Source organism: Carcharodon carcharias, chromosome 17 (assembly GCF_017639515.1).
Source record: "Carcharodon carcharias isolate sCarCar2 chromosome 17, sCarCar2.pri, whole genome shotgun sequence".
Classification (NCBI taxonomy): Eukaryota; Metazoa; Chordata; class Chondrichthyes; order Lamniformes; family Lamnidae; genus Carcharodon; species Carcharodon carcharias.
In genome coordinates this window covers 84274758-84297175 of record NC_054483.1, presented here as the reverse complement: position 1 = coordinate 84297175, position 22418 = coordinate 84274758, and the positions used below count along the sequence as shown (strand labels likewise).

At 44.4% G+C, this 22418-nt stretch overlaps 1 long non-coding RNA gene across 1 annotated transcript; it reads left to right on the top strand.

Moving 5' to 3' along the window:
• The first annotated feature begins 290 nt into the window (after nt 1-290).
• Nucleotides 291-22161, top strand: LOC121290110. Its single transcript, XR_005945708.1, has 3 exons — nt 291-513; nt 655-772; nt 22077-22161. It is a non-coding gene; the product is annotated as an uncharacterized LOC121290110 (long non-coding RNA).
• The last annotated feature ends 257 nt before the right edge of the window (nt 22162-22418 follow it).

The window sequence follows — 22418 nt, the reverse complement described above, 5'->3', positions numbered from 1 at the left end:
GGTGAAATATGGAAAGCTGAGGCCTTAGCCCTGATTTTACCTCAGAATAGGAATTGGATTGGTGAGGGGTGAGGTGGGGAGGGGGCAAGGTCAGTGCCAACCCTCCTCTCCCCATCTGATCTTGACAGTGTGAGTCCTGGGAGGTTCTAAATGGTAAGCATTACATGCATGCGCCTGGTCAGCTGCGCACCCAAAACTAGTGACAACCAGGAGAGGAATGGTGAGCAGCAGGAAGCCACCAGTCAGGACCACAAAAACCACATTCAGCAGTCAGGATCACGAGGAGGGAGTGTCAGAATGGTCTTGTTGTCAGGAATGGTAAGGAGCCTGAGGCAGGGGAGACCTAAATGTTCCTCGTGGGGCCAGGAATATAAATAGTAGTAGAACAATTTACCTCTTTGGGTCTCTTCTGCCTCCGGCTCCACATCCTGCGTGCTTGTGAAAACCAAAATGGATTCCCCATTTAGGCCACCAGTTAAAATAGCACTTGGGCCCTGATGATGTCTATTACAGGTAAAATTTTACAATCGCTTAAGTGATTCTCCCAATGTTGGCTAAGGTGTTACCAAGTTGATTGATGTGCTGCTGCAAAGAAATTGTTTGAACTTGAAAGGAAATTAATATCCTTAAAGCCTGAAAATTTTTTTTTCTCAGTTTTCTATCTACATGTCACTGCATGAGTGGCATAGATTCTCTGCCAGAAAAACTTGTGGAAGCAGAATTCATAATGGATCTTAAAAAGGGCTGACATTTGGGGAAAAAGTGCTAAGAGGTACGTGGAAAGAGCTGGGAAATTGGAATTAAGTGGGCATTGCTTTCAGAAAATTGGCACAAGTGCAATGGGCTGAAATGCTTCCTTCTATACTGTAAAATTATGAGATGGAGAGGAGAAAGCTCTGTAAGAAAATACTTGGGTTGAATTTTAAGATCTCTCTCGTGATATGTTTGGAGGCAGGCTGGTGGGATTATCCACTTAAGGGCCATTTCCCACCACCACTGGCTGAGAGGCACAACCCTGCCCTTGCTGCCAGCCCTCCGCCCCACAGCCCCCATCCCACCCTTATTCACTTGTGGCCTAGGTCCCTCAGTGATCCTAGGCATCTCTCTGGGTGTCTTGCTGGCAATTTCCATCACTCCCATTCGTGCTGCCTACAATGGACAGCTGACGGCCTATGATTGGTTGACAGCTCTTGGGGGTGGTGGATGTTGGGATTTCTGTCCTTGGTGTCCTTCATCCTGGGGAAAGCCTGCTGCTGGCCACTTAAGTGTGTACACAGTACTTAAACGCAGCAGGCCTTCCTCAAAAGGGGACAACCTGCAGGGGTTTGCAGCCGGCGGGCAAGACCTCATCACCTCGACTAAACAGCACCCTATGTCTATCCAAGGTCTTGCTTAAAGAACATATCAGAACTCCTTAGGAGTCAAGCTCATTTTTATGCTGTTTAATTTTGATTATTTCTCTGCATTTTACCACATATAAATCTTTTTACTTTCCACACATGTAAAGTACTTTACTTGTAAGTAAATTCAGAGTAGTAATTCTAGCCTGTGTAAGTTGATCGAAGCAATATTTTATGCCATCCAGATTGACAGGAGAACATAGTAGCATCTCATTTTCCAGTGAGCACCTTGTTATGGTCAGGGTCGCTTGTACACCTGGGCTACGCTAACCTAAACAAGGCAGAGAGTGAAGGCAGGTATTTCAGTTCTTAAACAAACTGTGATCTAGCAATTTGCATGGGTAATGGCGCTGGGAAAAAAACCCAAACAGTAACAGTTCAGAACAGTTTAACTGGCATAATGACAGCCTGAGAACCTCTTTTTGACAATATGTTGCTTGGGGACCTTTCGTGGATCTATGCTTTGTTGCCCTTATTTTGGGATAAGAGGACAAGGAATATGACTGACTTTGAGAGGACATACTATGTTAGCGATTGGAATGCTTTAGCTGTGTATATTTTTGTGTATTTGTATGAATCAAATATTGAATGTGCTCTTTTAGCCTAACAAGACCAGCAAGTGATTGGAATCCACTTCCCAGTAAAGAATGCATTACATTAATGTGAACTTGTATAAATGAGTTTGGATTAATCACTCAAACACAAAGACTTTGTAACCGTATGATAAAACTTTACATTGGGCAGAATTTTACACCTCGCAGGCGTCCTGATGTCATCATGCACTCGCACAAAATTTCGCTCGGCGGGCGCGTGTAAAGGTCAGGAGCACGTCTGCCAAAAATTAAGAGGAAAATTAAGAAGTTAAGCCCGTTAATGGCGCAGTTGTCTCTGATTTTTTTTGTGGCCCGTCCAACCTTACGGTTGGCGGATGGATGAATCAGCCTTTGCATTTTTCATCAAACTTCATCCAAGGGCAGGATGAAATCACCGTTAGGAAATAAAATAACAAATATTTGGGGACAGCATTTTTATGCGGTATGCTTTCAGGTGCTTGATTGTGATGCATGAACATTTTTTGCAGCTTTATACAGCTTTATTTCATAGTTGTAGGTCTGGAGCTCCGTGAGGCAACTGCCTGCCTTCAGGGAGCTCTCTCACAATGCTCGCCGGGCCTGTGGTGATGTCATCACCCACCCCCACCCCAGCAGCACTGAGCTTTTCAGCGCATGTTTCACGCTGGCTGGCTGTTAATTGGCCAGCCAGCGTGAAATCGAAGTCGGAGGCCGATCAAGGTCAGTGGCCTGTTTCCCGGCTGCTGCTGCACACGCCAAGGGTATGTGAAGAGAAAAAGTGGAAAAGATTGGTGAAGACAAATGTAGGTCCCTTACAGTCAGAAACAGGGGAATTTATAATGGGGAACAAAGAAATGGCTGACCAACTAAATATGCACTTTGGTTCTGTCTTCACAAAGGAGGGCAAAAATAACATACCAGAAATGTTGGGGAACACAGGATTTAGTGAGAGGGAGGAACTGAAAGAAATCAGTATTAGTAGGGAAATGGTGTTGAAGAAATTGATGGGTTGAAGGCTGATAAATCCCCAGGGCCTGATAATCTACATCCCAGAGTACTTAAGGAAGTGGCACTAGAAATAGTGGATGTATTGGTGGTCATCTTCCGAGATTTTATAGACTCTGGAACAGTTCCTACAGATTGGAGGGTAGCTTATGTAACCCCACTATTTAAAAAGGGAGATAGAGAAAAAACAGGGAATTATAGACCAGACAGCCTGACATCAGTAGAGTGGAAAATTCTGGAGTCCATTACAAAAGATTTAATAGCTGAGCACTTGAAAAACAGTGGCAAAATCGGACAGAGTCAGCGTGGATTTACGAAAGGGAAATCATGCTTGACAAATCTGCTGGAATTTTTCGAAGATGTAACAAATAGAGTTGATGAGGGGGAGCCAGTGGATGTGGTTTATTTGGACTTTCAGAAGGCTTTCGACAAAGTCCCACATAAGAGTTTAGTGTGTAAAATTAAAGCGCATGGGATTGTGGGTACTGTATTGAGATGGATAGAAAACTGGTTGGCAGGTAGGAAACAAAGAGTAGGAATAAATGGGTCTTTTTCTGAATGGGAGGCAGTGACTAGTAGGGTACCGCAGGGATTGGTGCTCAGACCCCAGTTATTCACAATATATATTAATGATTTACATAAGGGAACTAAATGAAATATCTCCAAACTTGCAGACGACACAAAGCTGGGTGGGAGGGCAAGCTATGAGGAGGATGCACAGATGTTTCAGTGTGATTTGGACAAGCTGAGTGAGTGGGAAAATGCATGGCAAATGCAGTATAGTGTGGATAAATGTGAGGTTATCCACGTTGGTAGCAAAAACAGGAAGGCAGATTATTATCTGAATGGCTATAAAATGAGAGAGGAGAATGTATAACGAGATCTGGGTGTCCTTGGGTACCAGTCGCTGAAGGTAAGCATGCCGGTGCAACAGGTGATAAAGAAGGCAAATGGTATGTTGGCCTCCATAGCGAGAGGATTCGAGTACAGGAGCAGGGATGTCTGCAATTATACAGGACCTTGGTGAGACCACACCTGGAATATTGTGTGCAGTTTTGGTCTCCTTATCTGAGGAAGGATGTTCTTGCAGTTGAGGGAGTGCAGCAAAGTTTTACCAGACTGATTCCTGGGATGGCGGGACTGACATATGAGGAGACATTGAGTCGGTTAGGATTATATTTGCTGGAGTTCAAAAGAATGAGGGGGCATCTCATAGAAACCTATAAAATTCTAACAGTACTAGACAGGATAGATGCAGGAAGGATGTTCCCGATGGTGGGGGAGTCCAGAACCAGGTGTCACAGTCTGAGGATACGGGGTAGACCATTTAGGACTGAGATGAGGAGAAATTTCTTCACCCAGTGAGTGGTGAGCCTATGGAATTCGCTACTACAATAGGTAATTGAGGTCAAAACATTGTATGTTTTCAAGAAGGAGTTAGATATAGCTCTTGGGGTGAAAGGGATCACAGGATATGGGGAGAAAGTGGGAGCAAGCTATTGAGTTGGATGATCAGCCATGATCATAACGAATGGCGGAGCAGGCTCGAAGGGCCAAATGGCCTACTCCCGCTCCTAGTTTCTATGTCTATGTCTGTGTAAAATTAAGCCCATTAAGTTTGAAAGTGATGTAGTTCAAACTGAAAGTAAGGTCTTTAATCTAAGCAAAGGAAATTATGAAGGTGTGAGATGCAAGTTGGCTAAGGTAGATTGGGAACTACATTAAAATATATGATATATGATAGACAGGCAATGGCTAGCATTTAAAGAATTAATATGTGGTTTGCAACAAATTTACATTCTGAAGGGTTCTCAAAATTCCCACATTTTTCATATCATCAACAAGGGTATGACTTTTGGATTTTTATGGCAGAGGACCCAACTGCTGAGTTAAGTATAGAACCCTGTAAACAGGAGGCTAGGCCCATGAAGGCCTGGGACAGGACATGCCCGGGCTTGTTAGTGCAGTGTGGATTGTTGCCTGGATCCAGACAATGAGAGGAGACAGAATACGCATTCTTCCCTTTAAAACAATCAACCCAGAGAAAGACTTAATCTTACACGAAACTAAAGCCCATCAAAATCTTGCATAAATAATCATTACTAACTACTAAGGCAGGAAGGCAGCAATCAATGTACTTATGCGAATCTATCAATACTCCACACATACATTGGCTTTCAGTTCAAGACTAGTGACGGGGACAGGAAGACAACGATAAACACCATGCTAGCCCATTAAAAACAACGAGACAACAATCACCTGAAGAAGCACAGCAAAATCAGACAAAGAACTAACCTTGATTTGGATACAGATAAGAAATTCAAAAAATAGTATAACTGGGCACCAGTTACAAAGGGGAGGAGGGTGAGCAGTTTTGGATCGGTTGAAGCAGAGTTTAAGAAGGGAGAGGTAGCTGAGCCAATGGAGGGAGATCTGGAGGTTTGCAGGCCCGCTGGCAACATCATGGCAAGGGGCATGGGGTGGCAGACTCAACCGAGGACAACAAGGCCGCAATCACAGCCCTCCACAAAGATCGACCACCCACAATTGCGCCCTCCACCCAACTGAAGAACCTTCGCAGATTCCACAGATCAGGACCACACGGGGAGGGCAGGCCCCAGAGGACACAAAGAGCGTACCCCAAAACTGCAACCAGCTTACCTGGCTGGATTTCGAACTGCCAAGGAACCCTGGTTGGTGAGCATGATCCCTGACCTAGTTCAATTTAGCTAAATTTTGGGGCTGGGACAAGGGTAAGGGGATTAGTAGCATGATTTTCCCTTGTTATGCCGTGTGCTCCCCATTCTTAACTAAGTGTACTTTTTGGTCTGTATAATCTCAGTGTAATCCTAATATTATAAGTTCATTTGTGACTTCAATAAACCCAGTTTTTTTTTCCTCTTGCATCAAAATCAGTTGTCTGCTGCATTTTGTCACAACCCCCAAATAAGTCCAAGGTCTAGAACCCAGGGAGTGGGAGCGATTCGGACCACTCAGAAGTCAGAGGTGAAGCTGACACACACCATCACCCCCTACAATTCCTTTAAGGTACAAAAAGCCAGCAAGAAAAGTGATCCAATGATGGCCAACAGGAGAAGTTAAAGATTGTGTTAAATCAAAGGAAGAGGCTTATAAAGTTTCCCAAAAAGTCACAAGCCTGGGAGCATCTTAAAATTTAGCAAGTGAGAACTGAGAAATTGATAAAGAAAGAGAAAATAGAGCATGAAATTAAACTAGCGAGGAAATAAAAATGGACTGTAAAAGCTTCTATATGTGTGTAAAAAGGAAAAGGTTAGTAAAGACAAATGTAGGCCTATTACAGACAGGGAATGGAGAATTTATAAAGGGTAATAAGGAAATGCCAGAGAAACTAAACAAATACTTTGTGTCTGTCTTCACGGAGAAAGATACAAAAAATCTCCCTGATATATTGGGAAGCCAAGGGACTGGTGAGATTAAGGATCTGAAGGAAATTAGCATTAGTAAAAAAAGTGGTGGTGGAGAAATTAATATAACTGAAAGTTGATAAATCCCCTCGACCTGATGATCTACATTCCAGAGTGTTGAAAGAGGTGGCTGTAGAGATAATGGATGTATTGGTGATCATCTTTCAAAATTCTATAGATTCTGGAACAGCGCTTGATGATTGGAAGGTAACAAATGTAACTCCACTATTTGAGAAAGGATGGAGAGAGAAAACGAAACTACAGACCTGTTAGCCTGACATCAGTCGTAGCGGAAATGATAGAATATATTCCAAAGTATGTGATAACTGGGAACCTAGAAAATAATAGTGAGATTGGGCCGAATCAACATGGATTGATGAAAGGAAAATCATGTTTGACAAATCTGTTGGAGTTTTTTGAGGCTGTTACTAGCAGAATAGATAAGAGAGAACCAGTTGATTTTCAGAAGGCTTCTGATAAGGCCCCACAAAGGAGGTTAGTAAGCAGAATTAGAGCTCATGGACAGGGTTTTGCCTTCGTCGGCTAGGCTCGGTGGGGGCGAGTGGGGGCAGTCAGGAAGCCGACCGCTGCCCGCAATCGGGCCGCAACTACGATTTTACGCTGGTGGGCCAATTAAGGCCCGCCCAGCGTGAAATGCGTGCTGCAGCGCTCAGCACTGCCTGTGTGGGGGAGGAGGAGGGCGAGTGGGAAACTTCACGTGTGTGCTCAGGTGCACGCAGGAAAAGCTCCCTGAAGCACAGAGCTGGCTCAGGGAGATGAAAATTTAAAAAATTAAAAATGAAGAGTTTTTAAATGTTAGAAAACATGCTCGCTCTTGGGACTCTGTCACCTGAGCAAGGATATGTTATTAATGAAAAGTTGAAATTTTTATTTTGTTTTTAATTGCTTTCGGAAGCTCATCACGCCCGTGGATGAGGTTTTCTAAAAAATGCAAAGGCCGCTTGGCCTCTTTGCCTGCCCACCAACCGTAAGGTTGGACAGGCAGCGAAAAATTACATTTAATTGATACTTTCATGGCCTTAATAGGCCGGTTAGTTGTCAGCGGTACAATGCTGACTCTTGCACTCACCCGTCGACTGAAATATAGCGTGAGTGCGCGATGATGTTGGGACACTCGCCCAACGTCATTTTACGCTTGTTCGGGTTGGGGGCGTGCCCGCCTGAAGAGCGAAAATTTCTGGCCCATGGGATTGGGAGAAATATACTGGCATGGATTGAGGATTGGTTAACAAAAACAGAGGAATAAACGGGTCATTTTCAGGTTGGCAGGCTCTGACCATTGGGATCCAGCAAGGAACTGTGCTTCAGTCCCAGCTATTCACAATCTATATCAACGATCTGGATCTGGGGACCGAATGTAATATTTCCGAGTTTGCTGATGATCCAGAACTTGGTGGGAATGTGAGTTGTGAGGAGGATGCAAAGAGGCTTCAAGGAAATTTAGACAGGCTAAGTGAGCAGGCAAGAACAAAACAGATGGAATATACTGCAGGAAAATGTGAATTAATCCACCTTGGTATAGGAAAAACAGAAATGCAAAATCTTAAATGGGGAGAGATTGGGAAGTGTTGATGTCCAAAGGCACCTGGATGCCCTTGTTTAGAAGTCACAGAAAGCTAGCATACAGGTGCAACAAGCAATTAGGAAGCTAAATGGTATGTTAGCCTTTATTGCAACAGGATTTGAGTACAGGAATGAGGAAGTCTTGCTGCAGCTGTATAGAGCCTTGGTGAGATCATACCTGGAGTACTTTGTGCAGTTTTGGTCTCCTTATCTAAGGAAGGAAATACTGGCCATAGAGGGAGTGCAACAAAGGTTCACCAAACTAATCCCTGGAACGTCAGGATTCTCCTGTCATGAAGGATTTAGGAGAGTGGGCCTGTAGCGAGTTTAGAAGAATTAGAGGTGATCTCATCAAAGTGTACAAAATTCTTACAGGGCAGATACAGGAAGAATGTTTCCCCTGAGGGTCTAGAACCAGGGGACACAGTCTCAGAATAAGCAGAGGCCATTTGGGGCAGAGATGAGGAGAAATGTCTTCAGTCAGAGGGTGGTGAACCTTTGGAATTCTCTACCCCAAAGGGCTGTGGAGGCTCAGTCATTAAGCATGTTCAAAACAGAGGTCAATAGATTTTTATGTATAAGTGACATTAAGGGATACGGGGACAGTGTGGAAAGATGGTGTTGGGGTAGAAGATCAGGCATCATCTAATAAAATGGCAGAGCAGGTTTGAGAGGCTGAATGGTCTACTCCTGCTCCTATGTTCCAATGTTCCTGGTTATGTATATTTATTAATTTAATTTATAGCACAGTGTAATCACATAAAGAGTGAACAATATGGTTAAAGAAAGCTATTGGAATTATTAACAAGTCCACCTGCTTCAGTTCTTCAGCTATAACCTGTACAGGACTATGCATTTCCTGATGGAGTTTGCAGCATTTCAAGGGCCTAAGTGAAAATGTACAAGTTGGTTCAGGTCCAGGAGCAGTCTGTTATGCAAACTCCATTCAATGCCTAACACAGTGGCTGGGAAAGTTTGTTACAGCAGATGCTTTTAAGTGGCAAAACATCTTAATGTTCACTTCTGTGAAAGCTGTTCTGTTGCACTTTTTTTTTCATAATTTTCTCATGGCCTTAAGGGATTATGATTCCTCCTGTGGCCAAGAGGTTAGTTATCTCCTTCCAAGCCTTTTCCAATGCTTCTCTTCAGCCAGCTGCTGACAGCATGTAACCAGGAGTGGCAACAACTCTCTCACATAATCCCTGCCCACTGTGGGAAGATTTCTGGCTTCTGCCCAGCGCCTCCCAAAAGTAGCACTGCTGAGATCAGAGCACAATGTGGGTGGGATTGAATCTACATCTCTCCAGTATTTTGAGTGTTGGTGGTCTAACATGCTGCAGCATTAGATTCCCCTCTGCCGTGCTCAGTTTATAATACAGCACAAACCATTTAGTGACAAGTGTAATATATTTCCACTTATGTTAGGAAACATTTTTAGTGTTGCCGGACTGAATGCAAGAGCATTAGTAACTGTTCAATTATAGTGAAGATCCAATTATTAATATTTCTTTCATACCCTACTGTTATGAAAGAGACAATCAATGGAGAGTGGTGACCCCAATTATTAAGGAGCTAATGGTGAATTTCTTACAGTGGTAAAAACACAGGGTGGAATTTTCCATTTCTGAAGCTAAGTGCGGTCACGGGTGGGTTTCACGGCACGTATCCCGCTGTTAGGAATGGTGGTAAATTGGGCCCAATTCCGCACTTGGAAGCTCATTAATTACGCATGGGCGAGTATCTCTCCGAAGCACCTGGCAGGTTGGGAGCTGATACGTCGGCCTCACTGTTACGTGGCAGCATCGAAGATCTGGGCACCACATTTAAATGCCACCAGAGCACAAACATCTCACTCTCTCCAGCCCACCTGTCTCCAGGACAGGCGCAAAGATGTCTTCTACCCAGAAGAAGGACCTTGCAAGCCAAAAGAGGAAGGCAGCACCCGTTTCACCTACTAGACCCTCAAGGCCTTGATCAGAGGAGTGCAAGCGCATAGGGATGCCCTGTATCCCAGGGACGGTTCCAGGAAGCACACCAGCCTCACCTCTCCAGCCTGGAAGGCCTTCGCAAAGGAGGTCAGCGCGGCTGACGACTGCACCCAAATCGAGATCCAGTGCAGGGAGAGCATGAATGATCTCATCCACTCCACCAGGGTAAGTCAACCTTCAACTCCCTCCAATATCAAACCCTTATCATGATATCACGTACTAAACAGGCGACTCTCTTCAGGGATCTCACACAGCTATTAGTGAGGGACACATATCACCACTGATTGATTAACAGAACCTTTCACATCACCACCATCACATCTTTCATGCTGTGCACTTTTCATCCTCAGATCTGCTGGGAAAGGCTCACCACACACATGGGGCATGAGTGTTTCAGGAAAGAGTGCTGACAGAGGGGTGGGGTTGGGGCGGGGTGTGGGGGGGTGTGCGGGTGGCACAGCCGACATCATTGCCCTCAGTGAGTACAAGGAGGCTGCAGGGGAAGACACGGATCACTCTTGTGGATAAGGGGAGATTGGATTGTCTCAGCAACCTAGTATAGATCACACCTCCATCAATTCATCACATCATGGCAATCACAGTGAGTGACATGCAGTCTTATAATCCTCTTGCTCATCAACTAAAACTCTATTCTTTGTCTTATAGACACCAGAAGATCGAGGACCACAAGGGTGCCCACCGTAGGTCCCAGCTCCCAGACCACATACGAAGGGGAAGTTGAGGAAGAATCGTCACTGCGCTAACCCACACCCTCCACCAATGCAGAAATATACACTTCAGTGAGGCATAGCTCTACATTAGGTTCAGGCACACCTACTTGAGAACACCTCACTGACACCTCACCGCAGCAGTCGGAGACAGGGACAGCCCAGGTCTCAGGCACTCGAAGGGCTGCTGGAAGCCAGCCACCTGCTCATTTGAAGCCAGATGATGAGCCTCTGCAAGCGGCCACCAACTCAGTGCTGGAGATGCAACAACAGACAACGGAACATCAGGCAGAGATTCAACAGTTACTTAGCAGACTATAGTGAAGGATGGAGGAGTCTGTTCACGCTCTGTCTAATGTCATGGCCCTGACATACGAATGACTTGAGTTCACCATGGGAAGGCTGGTGACTGCCATGGACACCTTGGTCCAGCAGGTTTTGCAGGACTTTGCTCAACCCTGCACTCCATGGCCACACACCCAGGTGGGGACCATCAGGATGTAGGTGATGGGGGATGAGGCATCATTACCTCCCTCCAGGTGTACCTGCTCCTCAAGGAGTCATGGTGGGCCCTCAAGCACCTACAGGGATGATGAGCATCAGCCAGATACCCCAAAGGCCTCCAAGGGTGGCGTTTCAAATGTATGCAGCCGCTCACAGCCCCCTCTACCTGTAACCCCATCCACTCCAGCTGCTCAAGCTGGAGGAGGATGCATCTGCCCTTGAGCATGAGACCCTTATCATGCCAGAGCCCTCCAGGCCTCAGACCACCAGAGGACATCCGCCAAGGTCATCACAGGTGTCAGGACATTGCAGTCAGCAGGCTGCCTCCACCTCTGCTGCAGATGTTGTGGCTGCACCCAAGCATGGTGGTAGGGTTAGGAAAGTTGAGAAATATTGAAATCACTTTTAGCTTATGGGTGTGCTACCACTGTAAAAAATATTGCACTTTTGTAAATACATTTGATGTTTATATGAATGGCTTGGTCAACTGAAGGCATTGTGATTATTTACATTTGAATCCTCTTATTTCAAGGTTTAACCAGCCTTCCACTCAGTGATAATCTCCCTCTGTTAGATTAACATTCATTTGGAGTCAACCTCAATGAAGGTACAGAGTCATAGTCTCACACCCTTGTGCGATGTCAGGGAGATGTGTAATATTTTTATTAGAAATATGTGATTTATGCACTTCTAACCCTTCTTCCTCCATTGTGTTAGGGCAGCTTATCAGCCTTGAGTGATGAGCAGCTGTTGTGTCTCCTCAGTGGTAGTGGCAAAAGACAAGACATGGATGGAAGGAGGAGATCCCTCATCATGTCCTCATCTCACTGTCCACTGTAGTTTCTTAACTATGTGGTGATGACTGCTTCAAGTCACTTCTCGCATCGCTCTTGTTGTTAAGTGGACTCTCACTTCCCAGGCTGAGTGCATACAGGCCTTTCTAGAGATTATGGCCTGGTGAATCATGAGGCCAGAAGGTGCAAGTGTCAATGCTGGACTCGTTCTTGATTCAATTGGTTAGAAATCCCCTGAGATGAAAGGGAAAGGCATTAAGGGACAGGAGAACTGTGGCCATCTCCCCTTGCCTTCATTTTACTCCTTCTGGAACCTAGCAGTGATTAAAGTGTCACAGGCATGTCTCCCATGTCTTGCTTCCTCTAGTGCATCATCGCCTTCAAACTGACCCTCATCACCCTATTGAGATTCATGGGCCTCCTGCTCTTCATCGTCCGAAGAGCTCTCATCCTCCTCCATTTCATCCTCCGGCAAGGGATCAACACTCTGCAGTGCCAGGTTATGAAGAGCACAACACACAGCGATGATGTGGGAAACCCTGTCGGAAGTGTATTATAGTGCTCCACCTGAGCGGTCCAAACATCTGAAGTGCATCTTTAGAATCCTAATGGTCTACTCGATTTGGGACTGTGTGGAGCAGTAGCAGCGTTGTACCTCTCCCCAGGGCGACTCTGAGGGCGACACACAGGTGTGATCAGCCAGTGTTTAAGTGGGTTCTCCTTATCCCCAAGCAGCCATTCCTGCAGACGTGCAGGCCCTTCAAAAATCTCAGGCATCTGGGAGTTACTTAGGATGTAGGAGTTGAGGCAACTCCCAGGGTACCTGCCCAAACATGCAGTATGTGCTTCCGGTGATCACACACCGGTTGTACATTAATGGAATGATAACCTTTGTTGCCATGGAGCCCTTAGAGCCACATGGTACAGTCAATTGAACACTACACTTTTGGGAAACATGAGATAGCTGTGAAGCTGGTGAATCTTGCAGCCTGCAATCTTCGTTCAAGCAAAACCTCACATATTGATGTGCCTTGCTGTAAAAAGCATCTGTGACCTCCTTTATGCAAATCTATGTGTTGTGGACTATGAGATGCCACACAGGCCCCCTTTGGATCCATGGAACTATGAACAGGCAAAGAAATTGAGTGTGGTGGTCACTTTTAAAGCCACTGGCAGGAGTTAGCCTCCAACTCCACGGGTGTAAGGCATTCATGAAGAATGTGGCTTATGTGATCTACCATAGCTCGGGACAAGTGCAGACATGCCCGGCATTGTCTCTCATGCATTTGTAAATAGGAGTCTTCTTTGGTATACCCTAGGTCTGAGATTCGCCTCTGTTTTTGGGTCTCTCCTCCTGACCCTCTTGTTCTTGTTCTGGTTCCCCTTGACCCTGGACATCAGGTGGGGCCTCCTGGTGGAGCTGTGCTCTGTGTCACCTCTCCATCCGTTGCCTCCTCCATTGCATTAGGAACCTCAAAGTGGCAGCATTGACCCCTGGATCCATTTTTGCTTTTACCTTCACTCTGAAATGAAACATTAAAGACATTAATGAGTAACAGGTCAAGATATTGAAGCTCACAACCTGTTACCTATAGCAACAGTAAATAGTCTATAGTGGTTTCTGCCCTACTTGCATTGTCACTGATGTTGCCTTGTCTTTGAAGTGCTACCACCCACATTGAGGTGACCAAGATGTCATTCCAGGAACATACTATCTGAATCCCTCATTGCTATGAGAAGGTTTGAATGACAAGTGCTACCTAAGCTGACTCAGAGCTCCAATCTCTGACCTGGCATTCTAGTTAACATGCCAAAGCTTTTCATCTTGCACTCATCAGGACAATTCGCAAGAATACAATATAAGGGAAAATAACAAATTTATACTGTATGAGAAGAGAGTGCTGATTGGTTGGCAAGTGGACTATGATTGGTAAAGGTGTTGCCATAGAGAATGCACCAGTTGATAGTGACTGGCAGTTAACTGCTGATCATTGTTTGAAATTTAAACCAGGCAGCTTGACTCTGATTGGTCAAAGCATTGCCATGAGGAATAAACCGGCGAATGACTGTCACATATTTTGTTTAGCTGAAACAGGCGCAATGTCTGTACATTTTCTTTCTGTCTGCAAAATACAGGACCCTCTGTATTAATATATGTAGCTTCCAGTACACACGAATGCACCACATTGCAAGCCTGACTGACAATCTTAAATTGATTGTCAGTGTAATTCTAAGCACCCTGAGAATTATTTAGCAAATCATTTGATCTGTGGGATTGTCATCGTTGGATGTTGTTCCTGGTTGCATTTGTGATCTAGTCCTTGATGCAGTAGGACTACACAGTGGTTGAAGAGCTGGAATGGATCTGATTTGTCCTCTGTTACACCTCACATTTGGGCCTTTGTGTGCAATAACTTCGTAGGACCTTGGTTCTGAACAAATCCTTGTCAGCTCAGCAGTACCTTCTGTAGGACCCTGGATGAGAGCTGGTTGTCCCAACTGTAAGCTTGGCAATTCTGTACCTACATTTTTGTTGCACATGTTGGTCATCTTTCCTTGAAGTCTCTCAGAAAGTAGAATGGGTAAGAGTAGGTAGATTGGTACACACTGGTATGCCAAACGTGAGCTCTGCTGCTGATGGAATAGGTCCACTTAAAGGTGTTGCTGTCAGATGTAACATTGCAATGTGTAGATCTTTTGGTCTGTTACATTTGAGAATTAGGGATTTCAACAATAACTCATTCAGCTAGGCGTTTAGAACTAGGGTAATGAAAGGAAACAAGTAGTGTGATCGATATTCCACTTCTCGTACCGCTCCTGAAATGTCTTACCACTAAATTGTGGACCATTATCACAATAAACTGGAAATAGCACTTAGAGTGTGTGAGACAGTTGTGCTGGATGTATTATGCAATTGTCGAACAATAGGGTGCTTAGTAAAATGGTCAATGATGACGACGGATTCAGTGCTATGGACATGAAAGAGATTAGGTGTAATTCTGGACCAAAGTTGGATGGAACTTCATGTGGAATTAATGGTTCTTTGTCTTGACTTAGCATATGCTCTTGACATGCCTTGCACTTCTTGACGACTCCAATGTCATTGTTCATACCCAGCCAATAGACTGTCTGCCTTGTGACTCTTCTCATCCAATCTATGCCCATGTGTGAATGAAGTTGTTGAAGAATACCAGCTCACAAAGATTCTAGTATGATGAGTTTCCTGCCTTTAAAAATGTCTCCCTGGGAGATGCCCAGCTTGACCTGGTCAGGCCAAAATAGTCTCACGTGTTCGTGGGTATGCTGAACTGAATGAGGTCATCCTTTGACAATGGATTTTCCTTGTTTCTGTAGTGTGGAATCCTTCGCTGTTTCTTCCTGTAGCTGCCGGCATTTGCATTGTGCAAAATATACCAGATTGATTGATGGACTTACATTCTCCTGCAAGAGTGACATGATGCCAATTTTGTTGAAACATTCTGGATATTTGAATGTTAGGTTGTGGACTGTTGTGATAGGAGTAATTTGTGAGGTTGATCTGCCATATAAGGTCTGACTGATTCCATGGATTGTCATTAGTGTGAGGTACAGCATGCTGGTAGACTTATAATTGCTGGCCCTTTAGTCTCCATGATGTAGAACATCTGTGACACCCAGGAAGTTTGATTATATTTGCACTCAAGGACTATGAACCTTGCACATGTAATTAGTGAACTGTTGTATGCTGAAAGTTTTGCAGTAGTATGTTTCGCCATGATGTTCCATACCTGTGGCTATATGCGTTTTAGAATTCACACGGGCAGTATGATGGCGCTTGCCCTGTGTCAATTTTGGCCAATGTGAATAGTTACCAACTTTTAGGGCAGATAATTTAAATCTTGGCAAATATATCGGATGGTGTGATGGCATCTATGTTTTCCATGAGATTGACAGTGAAACGTGTTCACCACACATCGTCTCATCGTGTGCATCATCACCATTTTCTACTTTGTCAATCACCTCATGTATATGTTTTTGATGGGATATCAGATGGTCATTCTTACTGCTTGTAGGTACCTATTGTGTACAGCCTATTTGGATCCATGAATGGCTCTTTGTAGCTGCTTCAGCCTTTGCTCTAGCCAATGGCTCTTTTCTGTCACATGCCTAGCAGATTGATGGAAAGCTGGGCATTTCCTTGCTGCATGCAGAAGGCCCCAACTTCCACATGTCTGACTAGGTTTAGGTGTTTTAGTCAGGGGATCAACAATTGAGGTTGTGTTTAGGACCTGTAAACTTCATCAACCTGCGGGGATCACTTTGTACTTACGCCCATCCCTGAGTACCTCTCCGATGCTATATGCTTTGGACTTGTCTAGCAGATCTTTCTGGAATTCTTCTATGGGAGTGGATGCAATCACCAACTCAATGATCCTGTCTGTTAGCTCTGCATCTGAAAAGTCACAGTACATACCCTTTTCCCTGCTTCTGCTGATGGAGTGGGCTATCGATTCTGTAGGCTGTTGTCAAAATGACATGAACCCTAGTCAACGAATATGGAAGTTTAACCTGATTCTGAATTGGTCTTCCGATGTATTCCATATCTCTTGGGGACCCTTTAGCTCCTCTGCTGTTAATCCTGACATGTTCAGCCTATGTAGACCTTCATTCCCAACTGCTGGGCAAGTTTTTAATGACTTGCCTGTCTGGTCCAGGCACACCTGAAGCAAGAAACCATAGCTCTGTACGGTGTAAAACATTCTGAATTCAGATAGCAGATCAGCTGCAACCTAATTCAAAGTGGGGAATCTTGTGGACGTTTTGACAATATCCCTTTGACCTTACTGCTCCTATAGGACCTGGGATGAGTGTCACTGTAGCCACTTGTATGCACTTTTTCGAAACTCCGCCCTTTATAATCATAGCCTTCTCTGGCCTGATTTTTATGAGGTTTTTTCAGTTTCTTTTTTTGTTTGATTCTCCCTCGATCTGGCCCACACTCTGGTCACTCACTTTTCCTGACTGAACTAATCCGGTGCTGCTCCTCTTGATGCACTGTCCCACTCACTGAACTGACAAGCCATGCGTTGTAATCTCACCATGAGGAATCTGTCTGCTTACCAACTTTTTATTTAAGCACTGTCTCTGCACAAGGGTTCACAGAGTGCACAACCAGCTTCGAGTAAGACTCAGAGGCCTAGACTATCCATTGTTCCTGTTGAAGTTGCATCAGAGCAGGGCTCATCTCTGCCGGGTCGTTCTGAACTTACAAACTTTCTTGGGTCAGGTTAGCTACAGCAATCAGAAAGAACTCATGGTAGATTCCCTGAGTTGTGTGCACTCTCTTCTGAAAGCTCTCCCCTTTGGAGGGAATGTGGGGGCAGGAGCAGTTGTTGCAGGTATTTGGCCAGCAGTGCTGTCTCAGGGGATAAAAAAAATTAAAAATTTCCGTATTGCCGAGTGCAATTGATTGTTTTGTGAACAAATACACTCGTCAAGCCAATTCCTGACAGTCAGTGTTGCTAAGGTGATAAGTATGGGAAATATGTTGAATGGTGCTTGTGTGTCATTACCCCATAACTTGCTTCCGTCTTCTCAAAAATAAGCTCTGGCGGTGGCAGCAGGTGCTAGGAAGCCAGTGGAACTGTTTCCCACCTTAATCGCCACTGCCAACAGCTCTGAGCCTGTCCAGAGTAGGTTTAAGTAGAAAGAAAAATCTGGACCACGGCTTCAGGAAGCACCATTTCTGATTTAGACACTGTCATATTCATGCTGGAATGAATGTTGTAGCACTTTGAATTAACTCGGCAGTAACTTGAGTGTATAAATTCCATTGAATTTTTCATTCTGATTTCATGTCAGTAGAACTTTGGATATCGTAGCCTAAGTCTCTTTGTCAGCTGGGATTTTTTGCTGGCCATGGAGATGCTCTCTAGCCCAGCTAACTTTCTGGCTCTGGAGTTATCATCAAGTTGGAGGCAGGCTCACTCTGCTTACACTGGGGTATCATACTGAACTGGATCTGGAAAATTGTTGCAGGAGAAATGAAGACGGCCTCTGAGCTGCCTGAAAAATAGTAAACTGCTGGGAACAGTGCAGGGCCAAGATCAGACAGTGACTTCGCAGGCCCCATCCAGCACTGAGGGTGCTGGAAATCTGAAACAAAAACAGAAAATGCTGGAGAAACTCAGAAGGTCTAACAGCATCTGTGGAGAGAAAAACAGAGTTTCATAAATTTCATCACCTTTTTACTTCTCTTTAGCTCTGAAGAAGAGGACTTGAAATGTTAACTCTGTTTTTCTCTCCACAGATGCCATCAGACCTGCTGAGTTTTGGCAGCAGTTTCTGTCTTTTCAGGTTTCCAGCATCCACAGTATTTTGCTTTTATCTTAGTGTTCAATTCACTGCCACTTCTTTTCCAGGAATGCCTACCTTGAAGAAGCACTGCTCTTCTCTCCGGCAGGTTTTTCCCTTGTCTCTTTTGCCCTGTTCACCTTCATTGCTTTCCATTTCTCTCCTGGTGTTTGACAAGGTATTTACTAAAACTTGCTTTCACAGCCGTATTTTCTACCTCAGTGACTGTCTGCATCTCCAACTTACCCCACATGGATTCCAACTGAAGTCCTGTCCCTCATGTTTTGAATCCAGCCAGGATTATAGGTATCTCCGAGACATACAACACTCCTCGGACTGCTGTTCTTGTCGCATCCTGAGATCCACACTCAGTGCCATTTGAACACACTTGACCTCTCCTTCCAGCAGCACTGATTCATCCTTTCTCAAAGCTGTACCTGTCCTCAGTTTCATTTTATTCTTCATCTCATCCTTAAATTTCATCACATCTTGACTTCTCTTTAGCTCTGAATAAGAGTCATATGGACTTGAAACATTAACTCTGTTTTTCTCTCCACAGATGCTGTTAGACCTACTGAGTTTTTCCAGCATTTTCTGTTTTGCTTCAAAGGTTGTCTATTGTCTGTAGTTAACAATTTCAGAACAGAACAGAACACACTACAACCAAACATCAACATATCAGCCTTCTTTTTGAATTATCTTTAATCTGCTGTTTGGTAAACTTTTAGTGACACCGTTAATAGTTTCACTTTTAAGTGCAGAACCTTTCTGGCATCTTTCCAGTAACATGGGGAAGTTTAGAAAATGGTTGTGCACATGCTCTGTAGTAGACTAAGAGTCTGCCGGTTGTACATGTTCTGACACGAGATGGAACAATCCCTGCTCATCCTATTTCTCTTTTTTTTAGATTTTTTTCCTTTACAAATATTTATGCAATTGCTTTCCAAATGATTTAGTCTCTGCCTCAACAGCCACTTGTGGCAAAACATGGGTAAATTTCTAAGAGGTTCTCCCGCTGGTTTGCTGCAGAACAGTGAAAATCTCGGAAAAATTGTGTCAATGCTGATCATACTGTTTTTTCCAGGGTTTCCAAATGTCTTCCAGCAACATTGGAGTGGAACAGTGGGATTATCTCCTCAGAAATTTCCACACGTCACGTTCTGATAACGCTCTGTGGAAAAAAAAGTCATCTAACACCCCCTTCATTTCTCTCATGAAAACCTGGGGCTATGATTCTTGTTGCTGAGCAATAGAAACCAAGCAGTAAAAACAATTCTTCACTATTTAACCCTCCTTAACCTCTCTGTTCCAAAGATTAAAGCATCAATTTTTTTCAACTGTTCATAACTATGACTCTCGTTCCTGTTTCTGTTGACTCTAATGTCCTTCTTACATTGGACTACCCTGTGTTCATTGTACAAATTCAAAATCAATCCCTTATTTTTATTTATACTCAATGACGCTATATATAAAACCCAGGATACCTTTTGCTTTTTGTTATCTTGCCTTGCTACCTGCTCTCCCAGCTTTTCTTCAGTTACTTTTTCCCCAAAACATTTATTTGCTTTGAACTACACTTGTCATTTGTTTGCCCACTCCACTAACCTTTGGGTGTATATCACTGTTCTAGTGTACTGCTGCTGGGACCAGGCTCTCCATCCCCTTTATGTTCCACATAGTGAACCACATGAGATAATGTGAAGTCAATAACTTTAGTTTTGCAGTGATCCTGACTCGACATATGGGAAGCATCAGAAAAACCGTAGACCTGAATGTTGAGCATAGGAGCGAAAAATCTTAAGATCTGCCTTTCCTATGATAATTCCAGAAGATATGCTTGTCCTTCTAGGTAACATAAACCTATATCTAAATGATACTTGAGTAAGGAGGAACATTGAAAAGTAGCTGATATCTACGAGCAATACTCTATCTAAGCTGAACTTTGAACTACAATATGCAAAGTGTGACAGTGCTCCACTAGAATTTGGTCCTACAGTGTTTGTTAGATGAAAAAGTACTTGTTACAGGCAACGAACACTTATATTTGGGCTGGGACTGCCGTAGCGGGACCTGCCATAGGGAATGAGGTGGGCCAGCCACAAGTCCAGAAGATCCTGGTGGTGGGTGGGGCCAGAAAATCCCAGCCTTGTTCCTCGCTTTGTATGGGCATTGATGACAAAGCTGCATTCCTTGCCCACATCTGGTTGGCCTCAAAGTGTTGGGATTTCTCCTTGTAATCTAGCTGTTGGTATTCCTACAAGTTTTAAATGTGGAATTTCAGGAAACTGGCCTATCAGTGATGGAGGCATGGTGATTCATTTTCAAGTCAGAATGTTGTGTGTAAAAGGGGAACTTGGAGTATGTGGCGTTCCCACAACATTGCTGTTCCTTCTTGATAATAGAAGCCATTGGTAAAGGAGGTGTTCTCAAAGTGGCAGTGGTGTGAGGTTGCGGTGCACCCTGTAGATGGAACACAGCGTAGATTGAGGGGTGGATGCTGAGTCCAATGACAGGGACACCAATCAAACGAATGGCTCTATCCTCAGTTATATTAAGCTTCTTCTGTGCCACTGCAGCTGCACCTATTCAGGTGAGTGCCAAGTATTCCGCCACACTCCTGACCTGAGTAACATAAAGTGTGGTAAGGCTTTGAGGGCTGAAGTTTGCAGAGTGCCCAGCCCTGCTCTTGTAGCAACAATGATGATAGGGCTGGTGCAGTTTAGTTTATCTTTTCCCCTTCCCTGGGCAGGAATGTTTCATTTGTCATCTATAATTCATTTAGCTTTGACACAATTCCTGTTTGAAATATTCATGGTTAGTGCCTCTGCTATCTCATCCTCAGCTCCCTTCGATATCCTGGGGTTTATACCAACTGCATTTGATGACTTCCATTTTCAATCCCATTAACTTTCTTAATACATCTATTGTGTTTTAAAATTACAATATTCATTGACATTGTTCAGAATCTGCAAACTTCAAGAAACAATGGTAGCGGGTGGGGAGGTTGGAGTGATCCTCACTGGGCAGAGGGACAGCTGAACACATGCAATCTTGCACTGTTCACATCATTATTTATGTATCGGCGAGGAGCATAGCGAATCTCGTGGCAGAGGTGGGCAGGAAGTCGCCCACCCCACTCTTACCCCAGGGGTTGAAGGTCTGGGTGCCATATTTAAAGCCCTGCCGGACAGCCATGCACTCACTGCAGGCTAGGAGCTCCAGAATCTGTATGTTCCAAGAGGTTGAAGAGGTAAAAGCAATCTGCAGTCCTACAGCTTAGCGATGCCTCCCTGGAGATTTGCCTTCAGGCCGTCCAGGAAAGGCAGGAGGCCCTCCCATCTGACCACAGTGGCCTGGGAGGAGGTCGTCGGGGTGGTTAGCGCTCATGCGGCCCAGAAAAGAACTGGCCAGTAGTGCAGAAAAAGGGTGAATGATATGCTGCACTCCACCAGGTGAATCTACTCACTGCCACTCACATAAGCTAGGGCATCAGACAGTCTAAGGGTTGGAGTGCACAGGGAAGCCACACACAATCAACAAATGGGATATCAGCACTTAATGTGTGCCAGCCACCTTAGGATCCTAATCTCACATCAACTGCAGGATGAAATAGATTCTTAATCACTTACTGGGAAGGGCTCAGCTGTGGCAATAGGCATGTATGCTCCTGACATCCTCATTCACCCAATGGGATGACAATAAATCCTTCTGTGTTTCTGCAGGACAAGCATGCTCATAACAAACATGAGCAGGCCAAGGCTGGAGGGGATACAGCCAAAATTCATCTGCTCACCACGTATGAGGAACTATTGTTTTATTTGTTCAACTGATATCTCAATGGTGAGAGCTTGAAACTTATATGTTTAAACATGAACCATGTATTGTTAATGTTTAACTATGTACAGATCCCAGTTAATGTCATGCATTTCTGTCTTGCCGCTGCCAAGCAGATAGGCTGTTTCTCAAGTGTTCTTTCAGTCTCTTAACACGTGATCTACACATCATACCATGGGTGGTGCTATTCTCCAGTCCTACATTAACCCTTACTCTGCCGAGCACCTTTA